The 17363-nt window shown below is 37.1% G+C and overlaps 1 protein-coding gene across 3 annotated transcripts in view; it reads left to right on the top strand.

Moving 5' to 3' along the window:
• The window catches only part of LOC139695056 (zwei Ig domain protein zig-8-like), a 614690-nt gene that overhangs the window by 380004 nt on the left and 217323 nt on the right, over positions 1–17363 (top strand). The gene's annotated exons all lie outside the window — the stretch shown is intronic.

Below are 17363 nucleotides of genomic sequence, written 5' to 3'. Positions count from 1 at the left end.
GGATGCCGCTCCGATTGGCGACGAGATTAATTAAGTTGTGGTGGAAATGTTATTCAACCGCCGGGCAGACTCAGCCAGAACTTAGATTTGACTGAATGCTTAAGATTGGGGAAAAAGCATCGAAAGCGAAGTTGTTTGTTTCTGTTAAACCATGAATTTACAAGCCGCGAGACCTTAAGATCGAATGTTGACAGATGAAATTGTGAGGAACACATAAAAGAGCAATTATCATTCATATTTTCCCCAATTGATTTAAAATTTAACTTGTAATCGTATTTTTATTCCATAATTTCCCTATATAGGTTCATTTTTATTTAGCATTTCACCCTAAAAAAATACAAATGCTTGAACAAAAATTTTGTTTGAATAAGTGACTTATTGTTTGAAAAATAGATATTTTTAAGAATTTGACATAATTCATTATTGCTACTAGAATTCGTTGTTTTTTTAACTCCTTTAGAGGATGGCGCTACTTCAATTTTGCCTTATCAGCATGATATTACTGGTCGGTAACTCTCGTAAACATATGATTTCATCCAATATATTCATTTCGTATATACTCTTCAACACAGTCAATAAATAGCTAGAATTTTATTCTAGAAATTTAGCGTTTGGGATATGATTTCCTGGCTGTACCAAGTCACAGAACTGATACCTTTGGGAGTTGTCATGACCGAAGTTTGTTCATCTATTGTCTTTCTTAAGTAGCAACATCTGCTTCAAATTCATAAGTCAAATAGTAAGTTATCAACGATATGAATCATGGTAATTAGAAAACTTGTGTATTCGCTATCAATTTTTGAAACGCTGATCCATTAAAAATTATTCATTTTCAGCTGCCTGATTATGTTTATGAAACTCATTAGCACTTAATATGTTTTAATTTTACTAAACAGCATACTATAAATTTGGCCGATTTAGTCCTTTAAAGGTTGATTAGAGCGTGATACAATTTATCTTGCTTTTCTCGTATCATCATGTTTTATTTAGAACGGTAAGCACCAACCAGCCCTTAATTTAGTCCATACAGTCTCTAATTTAGTCCATACAGTTATATGGTCCCTGACATGGGAAACATGTACAGTTTTTACAATTTTAATCATTATTGACAAGTATACAAAGGTTTATAATATTGAAATGAATCATATTTAGTTTAAATTGGTGAAAGCCTACCTATTATATCTTAATTAATTTTTTCAATCATGTTAACAACCTGGATTACTTTTCGTAAGAATGAAAATTTATGATAACATAAATGCTTGTAAAAACAAATTTTATTAAATTATTAGTTAAAAAAATTCATTGAGAAATATATGTTTCCAGTGTTCATTTGGGCTACATTATTGATTTTGAAACCCCTATGAATTTAACCTGTGTTCATAGGCCAGACAATCTCATAATATTATATATATATATATATATATATATATATATATATATATATATATATATGAGTGTGTGTATGTATGTATACACTATAGCGTGTATATGTATGTATATATGTATATATATACACGTATATATATATATATATATATATATATATATATATATATATATATATATATATATATATATATGCACATGCACGAATATATTTCCTCTGGCAACGATATCCAGTAGTTCCTTTTTCTTCACGTCCTTATCAAGTCCTTTATCCTATCACTCCCCTATTCCCCCGGTTTGATATCTCACTCCGAAACCTTTTACGCCCGTCGTATTCTATACCCCCTTAACTTTCCAACCCTTAGCATATTCTCTTTCTCACCCCGGTCTTCCCGCCCTCAACTCTCATCCCACCCTGTGCGACCCCACCTCTCCTGCTCCCACACGGTGTGAAATAGGCCGGGTGGGACTAACTCCCCCTCCCCCTAGCGTCTAATCTTTAGGTAACCCAGCCCCCAACACCACCATCGCGACCCAAGACCCGTACCGCACGTCGCCTTTACTGGTTCCAATCTCTAAGGGGGTCGATCCGTGGGAGTAAATCCCAGATGCCTCACCCACAGGGGTGATGCAGGCCGACGAGGGTGGAACGATGGATCAGGGGCGCGGAGGAGGGGTGTACCCCGGAGACGAGTTAAAAGGGGACACCCGCGCTGAGTGGGGTGGTGGGAGGAGCCTCCGATGTCGGAAGGAGGAGTTGGCTAGGAAGGTAGGGCTTTGTGAGGAGTGGCGGGGAAAGATCTCCGATGTGTAGGCGGCGGGAGGAGGATGAGGTGCCGGGTTAGAATATCGCGTATGTCTTTTCGAGGGGGGGAGAGAGGGGTTGAGGTAGGCGGGAAAGGGGGCAGGATGCTCGATGGGTGTGTGGGTTTGAGTGAAGGGAAAGACGGGGAGAGTTAGGCCCATGTGGAAACGTGTGTTGTGTGTCGGTGAGGGTCCTATTGGTTGAGGTGACGGGAAGGAATGGTGGTGGAGGGAACGGGTTCTCTACGCTTGGGGGAGGTGGAGGGGAGTTGGGGTGGAGTGGAAGATGGGTTGACGGTGGAGTGAGTAGGGAGCTTCAAGGAAAAAAAGGAATGTACCCTTGGTAAGGTGGAGCAGGGCGTGGTTATGGAGGAAAGAAAGCCTGAGGGATTTGAATGTTACCTAATGATTTGACCCGGAAAAACTCAATTTTGATAGCAATTTCTTTTGCCTTAGTTCACACAAGTCACCGTCTCACCTAGCCTCCAATCTCATCATCTTCAAAACATCTGTAATCACATCCTTGCACGCGTCTTTGTCGGGAAAGTGTATTCCTCGAACCACTTTTTACAAATTTAACTATTTTATTACTTAATATATTAGATCCGCTCAATGCACTGGAATTCCGCATCATGAAAGTTTAAAATGAATGAAAAATCTTCATCATAAAGACAGGCAGTAAAACTGGCAAAAAAATCACGTTAATATTGTGTGTGCAAAAATGACATCCTACATTTAAAACTTATTTAAACACGAAAACCCGCCATATGGCGAACAAATATTCATTTCCATGGATCCAGATATAAGAAAACAGGATATGAAAGCGCATAAAGACCAAACACAGGAGAGGTGGGGAAAGCCAAATCGCGCTGATCACGCAAGTGCAAAAATATTTCTTTGATCGAGACTTGAACACCGGATCTTTTGACTTTCCGGGCCGATGCTCTGACTACTTGAACTATCGAGGAAAGGTGATTTACACTTAAATCTGCGGGGGGTTTATGCTACCAAGTGCCTCGACTCTCTGACCATGAGAGGGCGTTACGAAGATTCTTCACCCACCAAAGGAGAAATAGATGAGACACAAGAGGAAAGGTCAAATGGAAAGCAATCATATAATCATAAAGGATAGAAACGCTGCGTTTCCTGGCACGAATAGCCAGAAGGATGGGAGCCGCATTGGTCAACTACACGTTCAAACACGAATACCTTAAAGCCTCTTACTTGCCGGACCGATGCTCTAACCGGTGTTCAAAATTTTTTTTTCATATTTTTCTTATGCTATCTCAACTAAATTTTTAGGTGTTTTTATTAATCATACCATTGGCATTTGTTGAGAGATTTGAAAAATGTATTAGTACCTATAACAACATTTTAAAACAATAGAAAAAATACATACAAGAGATTGGAATATTTAGAGCAGAAAGTTGTTTCCATTTGACGAAAAAATGTTTATAGTGAAAATGTATCTCCTTTGACAGTTAATATGAAGCGGAGATGAAAAGGGCAGGAAAAATACTAAGAGTTGAACTGTGAGATAAGAAAATTGTTCCAGGAAGAAGAACGCAAGCGCTTAGTGTCTGATCAAAAAAGAGAAAAGAAGCAATGGTATTAATTTTTCCCGCTCATATCAAAGGATCAGACTTATTGCCAACAACCGCGGCATGGGGAGAAATATAATTTTTTATTTCAAATAGCATAACAAGTTGTCATTTAGTATCTGAATTTTATTTCATTGCTCTTATTGCCAGCAGGTCGTTTAGTATGCATTGGTAAATATTAAACCCTGAGATGCTCTAACGAATGTTCCTGTAGTTAACATTATCTCTGCTAGTTTAAATATTTACAAATATATTGTTTACTAAAAATGAGACAAAAGCTAATTTTTCATGTTTGCTTGGTGACACGCCCTAAGGAAAGCCTTCAGGGAACTATGTAGAAGTAATAGCTATTTGGAAGTATATTATTATTATTAAAAATACACATGGGCTGATAGACAGTGTCAGGTGGCACACAAGTCCCAAATAATCACAGAAGATAATAGATAAAATCAGTCAGTAAAACAAAAGTACACATATGAAACTTCCGAACACAAATCTCTTTAACCAAACAAGAGAATCCCTATCTCATTTACATCCATCAATCAGCAAGAAAAAAAGAAGTTAAAAAAATAAGCTGTTGCATATAATACAATACACCACACATCAGTCAAATTACTACACATATTCCTTACATATTTTCTTAAAAGTATACACTCTGTTAGGAAAGGACTGGAATATTTTTGCAGGTATATATATCACACTTAGATGTACCTACATGGAAATAATACAATTCAGCTATCGTGTTACTATTTCATTGAGGAAATCTGCTAAAACCAAGTATCATCAAGATAGAGAGGCAATTCATCTACAGAATAGATCGATAAGTACAGAAAAATTCAAATTCTAAATGCAAACGATTGGAAGTTGGTACGTCCTTCACAGAGGCCGTGGAATGAATCAGGGTCTCCCGGTTTCGGTCGTATCCTTTAGCTAGTTTAAATCCCAAGGTGCCGTTATTTAACGGGAATTTGTGAGAAAATTTAAAGGAGGAATAATTTCTGGCGAACTGCGATAAATGCAATCTCACAAGTTAATCGCACGCCAAGATCCTTAGTCATCGAGGTTAAATACGACTTTTAAAATGCTCGTGTGTTTTCCTTAAACGAGTGAATGATTGACCCGTTATGAAACTATTCGTCTGTGCGCGCCCATCAGTAATTACTGCGGAGTTCCCTAAATTTTCTTTGAACTATTGGACCTTTAAAGTCAATAGTTATTCGGATTGCAAATTGAAATGAATGCAATGCACAGTCGCTTACGAATTCATTTAATACACAAATTCGAATAATGTTTAAATTCAGACCACGGCTACTCTGTACCATCTCTCTCTTCCTATTGTTCCTACGGTTTTAACCCACCCCTATCTCTCCCAGCCTCCGCTTCTACTTTCCAACTTTATTTTCTCCTTCAGCTTAGCCTTCCTGATATCTATGATCCAGTCATTTGGTAATCATTCTTTGCCTGATAAAGGTGACTTTACCATTGAAACAGCGTTTCATCTCCCGCTCTTTCTCTTTTCTTTCCCCTCCCTTGATCATTCCTTCATTACCTTCCATCTCTCAATACCGACTCTTACCTTCCACCACCTCAAATCACTAACCCGGTGACAGCCCGTTTTCTCGTGTCATACAAACTTAGTTAAATTACCACAGATATCCATAGTTGATCCTTTAGGCGCTAATTATCAAAGCTAGATTCTCAGACGAGCAAGAGACCCTTACTTACATTGATATTGGCAATTAGAATTCCTCCAAAACTAATTGCGGTTTTTTCCTTTAGTAAACATTTTAGTCTAGAGATTAATATAAGAACATACTGGCATGTGACTATTTATTTGCTCATGTACATGCCCTGCATGTGCATATGCGTAAACTCATTCACACACATATATCAAGGTGTAATGGCCATAGCAGCCAAACATACACGTAGAAATATTAGTGGATACGTGCATTTGAATACGTTATAACTAATTTGATAAACCTTATATTATTCCGGTCTGACTCTATGTACGAGAATATATTGTTTTGTCCATAAGTTAATGCATTCGGGTATTTGGATTCGATACTCACTTGGTTACTTCCAAATAGAGACGCATGGTATTCAATTATGGTTGTCTTTACCTAAATCATCAAAGTTTGCTGCTTCAATGAAAATATTCGGCTACTCGTGTTTGAAATATTTACATATTGTGTGTATCGCTCGCTATATGATATTATACCCTTTATCACCTGTAAACCTGGGTTTTATATATATTTATAGAAGTCGTAACCCTGTCTTATCCCTTCTTGAATCTAGTAGCTCCATCTTAGCCAATTAGGTATTCTTTTAGCCCCGTTATCTTGAAATTCCCTTCCCCAAAGGCCAGCGGAAGGCGCCCTAAGCTTTGCACACCGTCCGCCAACTCGGACGCTACACCTCACGACCCCTAGGTTCGTCTTTTTTAGGGCGGACTGTCACGGAAACCATTTCCCTGCGGCCTTCTTCCGCTCTCCGACTCCCAGGCTGCAATAGGCACGGCGTTTCTCCACATCTCTCCATTATGGGCACGAGTGACCTCGGCTGTCGGAGCTCCTCCCAAAACAATGACTATTTCCTGCGGCGCAAGTAGGTAGGTAATATTCCAGACGCACGCGTTTGCCATGTGCGTTCCGAGAGAAAAGGCTGGCCCGGTTGGCCCGGGGAGGGGAGGGGTGGCTGTGGAAAAACACCCTGGAGTGGAGGGGGGAAGAAATAAATTGGAGAAGGGAAAGGAGAAAAATCGTCGGGTTCGGTTGTTCCCGGGGAATTGGTGTGGGAGGAACAGGTGGGTGGAGCCCCGGAGAATATATAGGTGTAATAGACGTTTCTTCCCGTCTCCGCACACAGAGGGAATATATACATATATGCGTTATATATAAAATATGTACGTGTAGGAAGGGGGGCCTGACCATTCTCTCTCGCAGACGCCTCCCCCAAGTTCTCTTCCCCACATAAAAATATGCGATGGCCGCATTGGAGTCCCGCCCTCCTCCACACTCATCGTCGATATGGTCAAAAGCTTCTGTCACCCGTTCTCCCAAATTCACGATCTAATTTCTCCGAATTCGTTCCACCGAAAAGTCTTTCGTTTCCACCCCTTCCACATCCCTAATATCCAAAAAACCCAGACCCACCCCCACCCCTCCTTTACGTCCCCATTTTCTTCTACCTCCCGTACTTACACGCAACACCACCCCTCCAACACATTCTCGGGGCCCATACAATCACGTCCATACCCCCCGTCTCAATCGTTGACCAACGACCCCCTCATTACGGCCCCTCAATTGACGAGTAATGTCCCGCTCAAAGCCCGATCAATGAGCGCGGATTTCTTTATTTCGCTTTAGGTGACGGGTGGACACTTTGAAAGTCGTCGGGGCGGGGACGGGCCACACAAATACACAACATACAGGCTTTTCCAACCCGGAACATTGGGTATCTGTCCTCTTGGTTCCTTAGCATTCTTAGACCGCAAGCAGCGGTTCTGGCGAGGGCATTTTATTGCTGATCTTCCAAAAGAAAATGCTCCGCCGAACCATAACTTTGAGTGAATATAGTATTTCTGGGAAATTGATATTTGCTGATTGAATTCAAATTACTATTTACAATTACGTAAATCACAAAATGCGTCATTAACTTCACTTCTTTAAAAAAAATTACATTTTATAATATTTGTAATATAATATATATATATATATATATATATATATATATTAAAGTTGATGACAGGGACGTTATGTAAGGATATTCAGAAAAGACACGTAAAAACTTTGATATGGAGCGTATCTATGTACGGTGCGGAAACGTGGTCATTGAAGCAGAGGGATAGACGTAGACTGGAGGCTTTTGAAATGTGGGTGTGGGGAAGAATGGAGAAGGTGAAATGGACAGAGAGGAAAACAAATGAGGAAGTACTTGGTACGGTGGGCGAGGATAGGGGTTTGTTGGTAGAAATCCTATGGAGGCAGGAAAAGTGGATAAAGGGGGTATTGACCGGCAGCGGGATGTCGAAGACTTTAACAGAGGGGAGAATGTTAGGCAAACGAGGGAAGTGAAGGAACAGGATAGGGATATTGGACGGGCTGAAGGGAGGAAGGAACTACTAAGAGATGAAGAGGGACCTGATTTGGAGTAGGATTTTTTGTTTTGTTAGTAGTCACAAAATGTTTTTTTATTTAGTAGCTGTGTCCATCCAGAAACCTACCTTAAACGATAGATTACCTAAATAATGCATACATATTCATATATTTTTTTAGAAAAAGATGACAAAAAATGAAAAGAACTCACTACAATGAATCGGTGGTCCAATTCAATTTCATTAGAGTACGGGGAATAAATGAGTTACTTCCAATGCTCTAAAAAATTTATCTTGTGAACACAAATAGTTTTTGAAAGTATCTTTGACCACAGGCACGGGTGAATGCGGTTCGCAGAAGCTGGCCGCTGAAAAAGTTAAATTAAAAAAATAGATGAAAACGTTGAAAAGAAATAATTTTCTCCAAAATCTGCCCGAACACACAAAATCAATAAATAACAATATTTTAAAAAGCATACGTTACGGTTCATTTCTCAATCTTTTTATTTCCGTAATGTATAGTGTTTATTTGCTTCCAAAACAAAATAAACTTGAAAGTTTTGTCCTGAGTTAAGACTACCTTCAATCTGCAAATACTATCGTGGTCAGTAGGAAGTTTACAATAGATTAAGAAACATACAAAAAAAACTCTTAAAGTTACCTATATATCCACACTACATAAGTTTTTAAATATTTTACTAAATCAACTCATATTTAGCTATAGGCGGATGTAACGGAATCAACCAGTAATTTAAAATTAAAATGTATCATGTATAATATTTATTAACCGCAGTTTATGATACGTCAAAGGGCTAACTATTTACTAGACAAAATCCTCCTTCTTCCCTTCCCGTGCACTACTGCTTAGGCTACTCCTGCTAGTATAATGGCAATTTCTGTTCGTTTATCACACTTTTGTCCACCACATTCCTGGTTGGACGGAATTCCCCAATCCCATTTTCCTTGTGGAAGGTTCGTCATACGCCAGTAGGAATTGCCATTTATATCACCAATTAAATGGCTGATTAACTGCCTTACTATATCCTTCGTAATTGATAAGAGAAAACCTTGTGATTTCATTTTGTAGTATAATATTTTAGGTTTTCCATAGACTATTACACAGGCTCGTATTTTTCCCTCAGTTCAAAATGTCTTAATTTTGGATTTAATTACCCAACTTTTGTTTGCAATTTTCTTAGTGTAACACATCTCAGAAAATGTGGATTTCCTCTAACTCTCATTCAATATCGACCATGTTCTAAAGGTATTAATCCTCGTACTTCAGTGCGTCAGCGGTATCTATGTGTCACTGAAGTTCTTGCCGGTACCGCTGATATTGAGAAAACGCTCTTGGTCCAGAAATGTTTCTTTTTCCTTAGTTCAATCAGAAAATATTTATTGTTTTTGAACATTAGTGTTATTTCTTAGGGAATTATTTACATTCCTTAACCGTATAGTGCTTCTTTTTTGGAAAAATGTATTTAATCCTACCCAGTCAGCATTTTTATTCGACTCCGGACTATTTTTTTTACCGTTCATGTCAACCTCCTACTTTCGCTCTTATCTAGTTAAATTACTTGCATACGTTTAAGTCATATTTACCCGCATCCTCTTGTTACTATCCCTATCCATTTTCCTGCCCACTCTGAATATTACCTCCTCTTTTTATTAACCCCATTTATTATTTCTTGGATTATACTCCTACCGACCCAGGTTATCATCTCAATTTTCCGTCATTAATGCATCTCTAAAGCCCCATAAACAGAGGCATCCTCATCCCTAAAGGTAAAGATCAGAGAGCATTAATTGACGTTCTGCATGGCATGTTAACAATTTCCTTACATTTTCATCAGCGTCCCCATGATTAAATTACCCAATTTTTAGGATTTCTTCGTAGCAGTAGTTTTTGGGGGAGGCGACCGACAGCTGGGGTCATTTACGCCATAGGGAATGGATAGGAAAGGATGAAGGGTGGAGATAAACCTGGCGTAGGCATTATCCTACTCTTAACGAAAGACGCTAAGGAGTCCGCCGGTTAATGTTCCATCCGACGGACGGCGTACTCACTCAAAGTGTCCTCCACTAAGCACATCTAGTAGGCATCGGGACACCCCTGCAAAATATATGTCGTCGCAGGGATTCAATGCCGGGATTTGAACCCCTGGGGCCCGGGTTCAAATCCCAGCCAGTGTGTAAGCCATCGCACCATCATGAACTCGAATTCTTCGTTCTCTGGGCCAACGATCGTTCCACCTGATTTGAAACCCGATATGCTCATTTTGGTCTATGATATTTTTGTAACTTTTAAATATGATAAAAATCAATGGTAAATTTTACAATGTAATGATAGAAGTTTTCTATTGGGAATGCTTAGTTATATCACCTTGCGAAAATATTGATTTTCTTTAATTTCGGTATTTGTATCATTTTTTGTCAATTATAGATGACCCTATAAATTACAATACTGGATTGTTGGCATTAACGCACAATATACGTATGTTTTAATTAGCGCTGAATTTCATTCGCCGAAAAATTTCATTTTGGTTTTAGAATTAAATATTTGGCAATTTTTTTTACTGTGAAAAGTTTGATATTTTTCCAGATTACAACACCATTGATCTAATCTACGAATTGAGGTTATCTCTGTGGAAACTAAGGCATCAACATTTAGTTTAACGTGTTTCTCTATCGACGTGATCAGTAACTAAAACATTTACATAAATATTGAAAATAGATAAAAATCCTTTAAAATAAAGTAATAGTTACGCATACATGGAAGTATATACGCATTACGTATAAATAATATAATTAAATATGTTCTGAATTATTGAATAAAGAACTGGAATATCCAATGTTCATGTTTTATCTGGATAGTCTCTCCAAAATCTGGTGCAATGTGAACGCTGTTAGAAGTACCTCATCGTCTGGGTTCACTTAAGTGCATTACTTTGTAACTATGGTTGAGTATTTTTCGTATGTCTTGATAATAAATGCTAATTATATGTCTAGGTCATGCATTTTTTGCATAATTTTACTTAGGTTTGGGTAATGACTCTCAAAAAATAGAAATTCTTCCTTTGTCAATTACTTGAACCGAAGAGATGATGGCGTTCATGGTGAATGTACCTAGAATATTTGGGTAATAAAGAAAGAGGGAGCGGAAAAGAAGATTAAGGCGATGAAAAGATAGGGGAAGAGCGGTGGATAATGGAGTTTACTGTGGAAACATCTGATGCGTGAAATGATCTTTTACGCGTAAACCAATAAACCAATTTCACGGCTGGTTATGCAATTGGTTCATTCACTTCGTGCATACATATTTATATAAGAGGATAATCCGGTGAGGAGGCAGGGAAAGTAGGGACGGAGATCATTCCAGTCCCTAAAATAGGGCTCTCAGTTTAAGAGACCGAAATTTTGAAAGAAGCGTACGGAGAAGATAAAAAGGGGGCGACAATAAAGAACCAAACGATCACCATGTACGTGATACAGTAGACCCATGGGTTTGCAAAGCCTTTGGAATATTAAGTGAAAGGGTCCCCTCCGGGGATTAATATACTAAGATAAGAGGAAAAAGTAATATTATATTACGATTTGGTTTTCTTTCGGAGGTTGTATTTTTTACGCATTTCCTCCAATTTTGTTTAGGGCAATGAGATAATAAAGTGCAGTAAGAAATGGTTTTTTGTAAAAATTCATGTGTCCAAGTGAGTGTAGAAAAATCGTATCACGTATTGCGGTAATCTGTATTCTAAACCCTTCTGCATATTGATAAAATCTACCAGCCTTGTTCATGAGAAGGGGTGACTTTATTGCTTTGGTCTTCTTTACCCGGCAAGACAAAGGCACAATGGATTAAATTCTCGTGAAACCGCTACCGGGCACCTCAACATAAAGGCTACGGTGTATTAGATCCGTTGTGTTATCTTCATAAAAAAGCCTTGATAATTCATCCGTATTTGAAGAAACGTCGAGAGATCGTTTATTGTCGTTTTAGGAAAATAAAACAGAAAATTCCGATCTTATCCTAGGGATAAGTTTTCTTCTCTTTAGCTGTTCGACCATTATCGGTATAATTCCCATCGCGATAACTATTTAATATTGAATTTGTGAAATTTATTTTCACCCCTCTTACGAAATTTGAAAACAACTAATTGTAAATATTTGTGTACAAATGTATTCATTTCTCTAGCAAGTTCTATAGTTCACTTTGTGAATTTGACACATTTTTAAATTTCTTTCCCACATCTGTAATTGAAAAATATTACGAGATAATAATAATAATGCGGGTCGCGGTAGTCCAGGGGGTAGAGCGTTGGACTGCTGACCGGAGGGTACCGGGTTCGATTCCCGGGCGAGTCACTCTGGGCACCTGCAGCTTCACCCAATTTAAGTGATTTTTCGGGTACCAGGTCTTCCTGGGAAACCATAACCGGCACAGGGAAAGGAACTGGCCCCCCTACCCTGATGAGTGAATTTCACACGCCGAATAGGGCTTAGTACTGGGTGAACTCTACCATCACATACTAAACCAAACTTCGGGTTGATTAATCTGTTTATGGTTTTTTTAATAATAATAAACAATTTTTGTTGCTCTGGGAGCAGAGTCCCTTTTAGCAGAACATTTGTTACATGAGGTTTTGAAGCCTATGGAGTGAATCAGGTTTACATAATGCATAGAATAAGGTAATGAAACCAGTCACAAAACACAATTTAACATCAGTTGAACGATACTTATAGTACAATACATATATATATATATATATATATATATATATATATATATATATAATTACCATAGTGTAAATATTTAGCCTGATAGAACAGTAATAAGGTCATTTTGGTAGTGTGGTGGACAGTTATTGAAACATGTTCCTGTTGAATTGGGATGTGTTCCTGGCTAATTTTCCTCTATTAGGCAAGCAGTTCCATAGTTTAAGGATGAAATACTGAATGACTTTTCATTTATAGCCATGCGGTATTTGGGAAGATGGAATGTTTTTGTAATGCGGGTTGAGCTCTTTGTCGTAAGTGAATTGAATATAAAATTTTCATATAAATATAAAAGGGTTTTAGAATTCAGAGCTTAAAAGGGCTCCTTATTGATAAAAAGAGATGACTCCTTATTGATCATAATGAAATAACATTAGGCTTAAAAGTTTTAAATCCCTTCAAGGTATGAACTGTTTTGAAGGAAATAGTAAATGAAACCTTCTGCACATCACCGTTGTATGTTACTCATTTAGTGGCACCCCCAAGTAAATATCCCTGTCAGCGTCAAGTGGTAGCTGCACCTTACAAAACCTATCTCTGTCTTGTGTCAAATAATTACTTGCAATGCTTCCCAGGTGAATGACAAATTTTTGTACAGTTATGAAATTTTTCAATTTTCAGTGCAAAGGAAAATTTTTATACCAAAAATAATGCTTCTTTTAAAATTTTCTCCACGTGGAGGTTTAAAAGAAAGGATTATAATAGACTTTCCTGTCTCCTTCTCATATCTTTACTCAACACAATGTAATCTATTATTTGGAGTAAATATTTGCTATCTTCCGCAGATCATATGGAGTTAGGTTTTGCTATTTAGTGATATACCTCTTTAAATCCAACGCATTAATTATACAGTAATTTCCCCGATGAAGGCAGCTGAAGCATAATGCTTGCTTGGGTAAACTATCATTCAACGCGACAGCTCGTAATGAGACTTGACATTAACCTTTCAAAAAACTTGAGAGATGATTATCTAGGATATCGTAAGGTCAGGATATATATATATGACCAATTTTTAATACGTTCCTTTTGACAAAATATTTTAGAATTCATATTTTTTTTTCAATTTCGTGTGAGAATATAAAAATTGAAAAACAATTGTGGACAGTTTTCTGAAAATTTGTTGCGGCAGATATTATTTAATCTCATTTTCGCTCTGTTCACCTGAAATTTGTTTAGAAGTACGTATTAAATCGTAGTTAGACAACTTAACTATCTATTAATAGATTGTTTAATTATATTGAATTCATTACTCTACACTTTATCGAAAACAATTTATTTCCATCCCTTTATTTATTGCCATTCATTTTTTAAATTTTCAATTACATCACTAATATACCTCGATAGGATAATACCAAAATTAAGGATACAATGACCAATTTCTCTATTGTTCTTTCAATTTTTTTTTCAAAAGCCACACTCTTTGTCAGCCTATTTCTTTTGATTCCAACACTCTTTCACCACAATACTATTGTTGTCTTTCCCATTCCCATTTTCTTAATCTCTTTTTTACATCTCGCCATCAGGCATTTTATCCTACCACTCTTCCTGTCCACCCTTCAATTTTTCAAGAATTTTATTTTTCAGAAGCCATGGGGATATATAGAGAAAAGGAAAATAAAACATAACACTATGATTCGAATTTTATTTTACTTCCACTTTATTCTTTAACGTTTTACACCATGAAACTCTTTCTTCCAAATCTAATTTTCATTTTTTATTTCGCAATTAATTTCTACGCTGAAGACGCAATTCGCAGCCGTCATTCCTTTTTTCACCACCTCATTAGTCACTTGTTTTATTCCCCTACCACCCTGCCTTTACCTCTTCGCTCCATTTTATCTCTGACTTGACGGCTTTAGAACGTTATTGCAAAGGGTCCTCTCTACGTTCATAACTATTTAAATATATATGAGTAAGGCTGCAGAAGAAGGTGTAATATATATATATATATATATATATATATATATATATATATATATATATATATATATATATATATATAAGTATAACAATAAAGGGGGACAAAAGATATCAATATGATGGTTTTTTTTTCATCTTTCAATCAATTCAAAAGTCATTTCGTAACGCTTCCCAGAAGGTCGGCGGGGAACGAAATGGTTACCATTGTTTCGTAAATGAGGATATAAAAGAAGTTTTCAGCCCTCGAAAAAAATCTTCTTCGTTTTAGAACTATTGTCTTGGTGCAACAGTCGTCTAAGTATTAGCGTCATTTATCATTCCTCTCCGTGTCTTTTGCATTGACGTGATAAATTCATTATGGAGTTATACCTGAATCCAGGTCCACCACTTATCCTCTCTCGCTTATTCTCTCCATCCTCATCAAAGCCTCTTAGTAATAATCAATGAACATTGTTCGCCTTGGTAAATCTCAGGCATGGAATTCAGCTAATTTACATTTGGCACAAAACTTTTAATATTGTTTAGAATTTTTTTGGTCATTATATCATAATTGTGTGAAATATGCGCCCTATCTACAGTAAGGATAATATTCCGTTTTATTGTACTACTAGAAGATTGAGCAATGCCTGGGCTCGTGAAGTAAATACCTTACGAGGGGGGACCCAAAAGTAGCGGAAATTGGGCTGCGTTGGGGAGCGAGAGTGGGGGAATCCTTTGTTCGGTCGGTAGTTCGTCAGGCTCACACCACCTGCGTCTGTATGCGCAGCGCCGTCGTTGTGCCTGGATCGGTCTGTGCGTTAAGTGTTTTTCAGTGAAACAACTTTTTTCATTTCGGCGAAAAACGTGATGGGGGATCAAGAGCAACGCGCTGCAGTAAAATTTTGTTTTCTGTTGGGGAAATCGGACACGGAAACTAATGTACTACTCAAGACTGCTTATGGGGAAGCTGCCCTCAGCAAAACCAGAGTCTACGAGTGGTTTACACGTTTTAAAAATGGTGAAATATCAATTGGAGACAAACCCCGTTCAGGCCGCCCTTCAACATCAAGAACTGACGAAAACGTCGGCAAAATCAATGCCCTCATTCGTGAAGACCGTCGCAGAACCATTGATTAACTCTGTGAGAAGTCTGGAGTATCATGGAGTTCAATTCAAAGGATTTTTGAACAGATTTTTGGTACACAGGTGACTGGTTGTTCTATCATGACAACGTGCCGGGTCATACCGCACTCTCCGTGATGCTTTTTTTGACAAAAACGGCATGGCATCGTTTGTCCAGCCCCCCTACTCACCGGATTCAGCTTCTTTCACTTTTTTTCCCCAGACTCAAAAGGGACATGAAAGGAAAGCGTTTTGATACTGTGGAGGAGGTAAAACAAAAATCGCTAGAAGGCCTATAGGACATCCCGATTGAATTTCACAAATGTTTCGAACAATGAAAGCATCGTTTGGAGAAATGCATTGTGGTCAATGGGGAATACTTTGAAGGTGAACAAAATTTAATGTAAATATATTGAGAATTAAAGAATCGATAACAACATTCCTGTTATATTTGGGTCCCCCCTCGTAAATATGTATACATATATATATATATATATATATATATATATATATATATATATATATATATATATTTATTTATTTATTTATTTATTTATTTATTTATTTATTTATAGGTATGTATGTATTTCCGATTCGCTGACGCTTATTCTACCTTTTACAAAATCACCGCCTCTCTCTCTCTATTTTCTTGAACTTTTACGATTACTGCAAACTAATGTTGTTCGTGAATAACAAGTGCAGTTTCGTTGCTCTTCAATAGGAAGACTATGTTATTTTAATTGTTTTCAGACTGCACATTCATTTTTGTGATTATAAGATCATTATGATCGAAACATACGGATTGAAAATATTTCTCATCTGATTAATTCTTTCTTTTTCGAAAGTAAGTGATATCTAATTAAAGTATATTATTTATATGTAATTAAATAATAAATCATTAAAGATTAAATTTATTTTTGCCAATTTTTTTACAGCTTACCGCCTTTGTATAATTTACATTTAAAGCTGCCATTTTGATCATTAGAATACGGATTCAGCCAGTCCAGAAGTTCAAAATATTTTTTCGAATTTTTCCTGAAGATTTCTGAGCACGCATTGAGAGACAACACTTGATATAACAACATTGAGGTTAGATATTTTTGGTAATGGAATGCCAATCCAATGGACGATGGTAAAATTAAAGGTGGAAAAAATGGAATTAATTTGATTTGTTTCTTAAGAGAGTATCAATTTAAAAAGTTTAATTTGAACCATTGAGGCTCGTAATTCCATTCTTTGTTCTTAAATTTCGGTTCTGGTAACCTTTGTTTTCTAAACCTCTTAGATCACTCCCCTTGAAAACAATGACAGAGTCATTAGGCTTAATCATGAGGAATCTCTGTAATTTCTTGCTCGTTGAATTATTTTATGATAAATATTTACAAAACCAGTCATCTTCTATCAACATTATTATCTCGTTAGCATCACGATTTTATCATTTCCACACACTGCACAGGGTTACCGTTGCCCAACCTTAGTGGTATTAATATTGTATATACTATTATTGCAAATGAAAATAGGGCTCAATTTGGAACATAAGATTAATATCATTACGTGGGCAATATACCATTAAGTAAGAATCATTTGTAGGAGATTGGATAGTAGAATAACGACTAGATTAGAAAATTCAATTTAAATTTAAAATTTGGTTCGAAATTGAATTGGTGAGATGAACACGGAATACA

Source organism: Hetaerina americana, unplaced genomic scaffold (assembly GCF_022747635.1).
Source record: "Hetaerina americana unplaced genomic scaffold, ioHetAmer1.1.p SCAF_6, whole genome shotgun sequence".
Taxonomy (NCBI): Eukaryota; Metazoa; Arthropoda; class Insecta; order Odonata; family Calopterygidae; genus Hetaerina; species Hetaerina americana.
The sequence above is the reverse complement of the archived record's forward strand: the minus strand, read 5'-3'. Positions and strand labels throughout refer to the sequence as shown.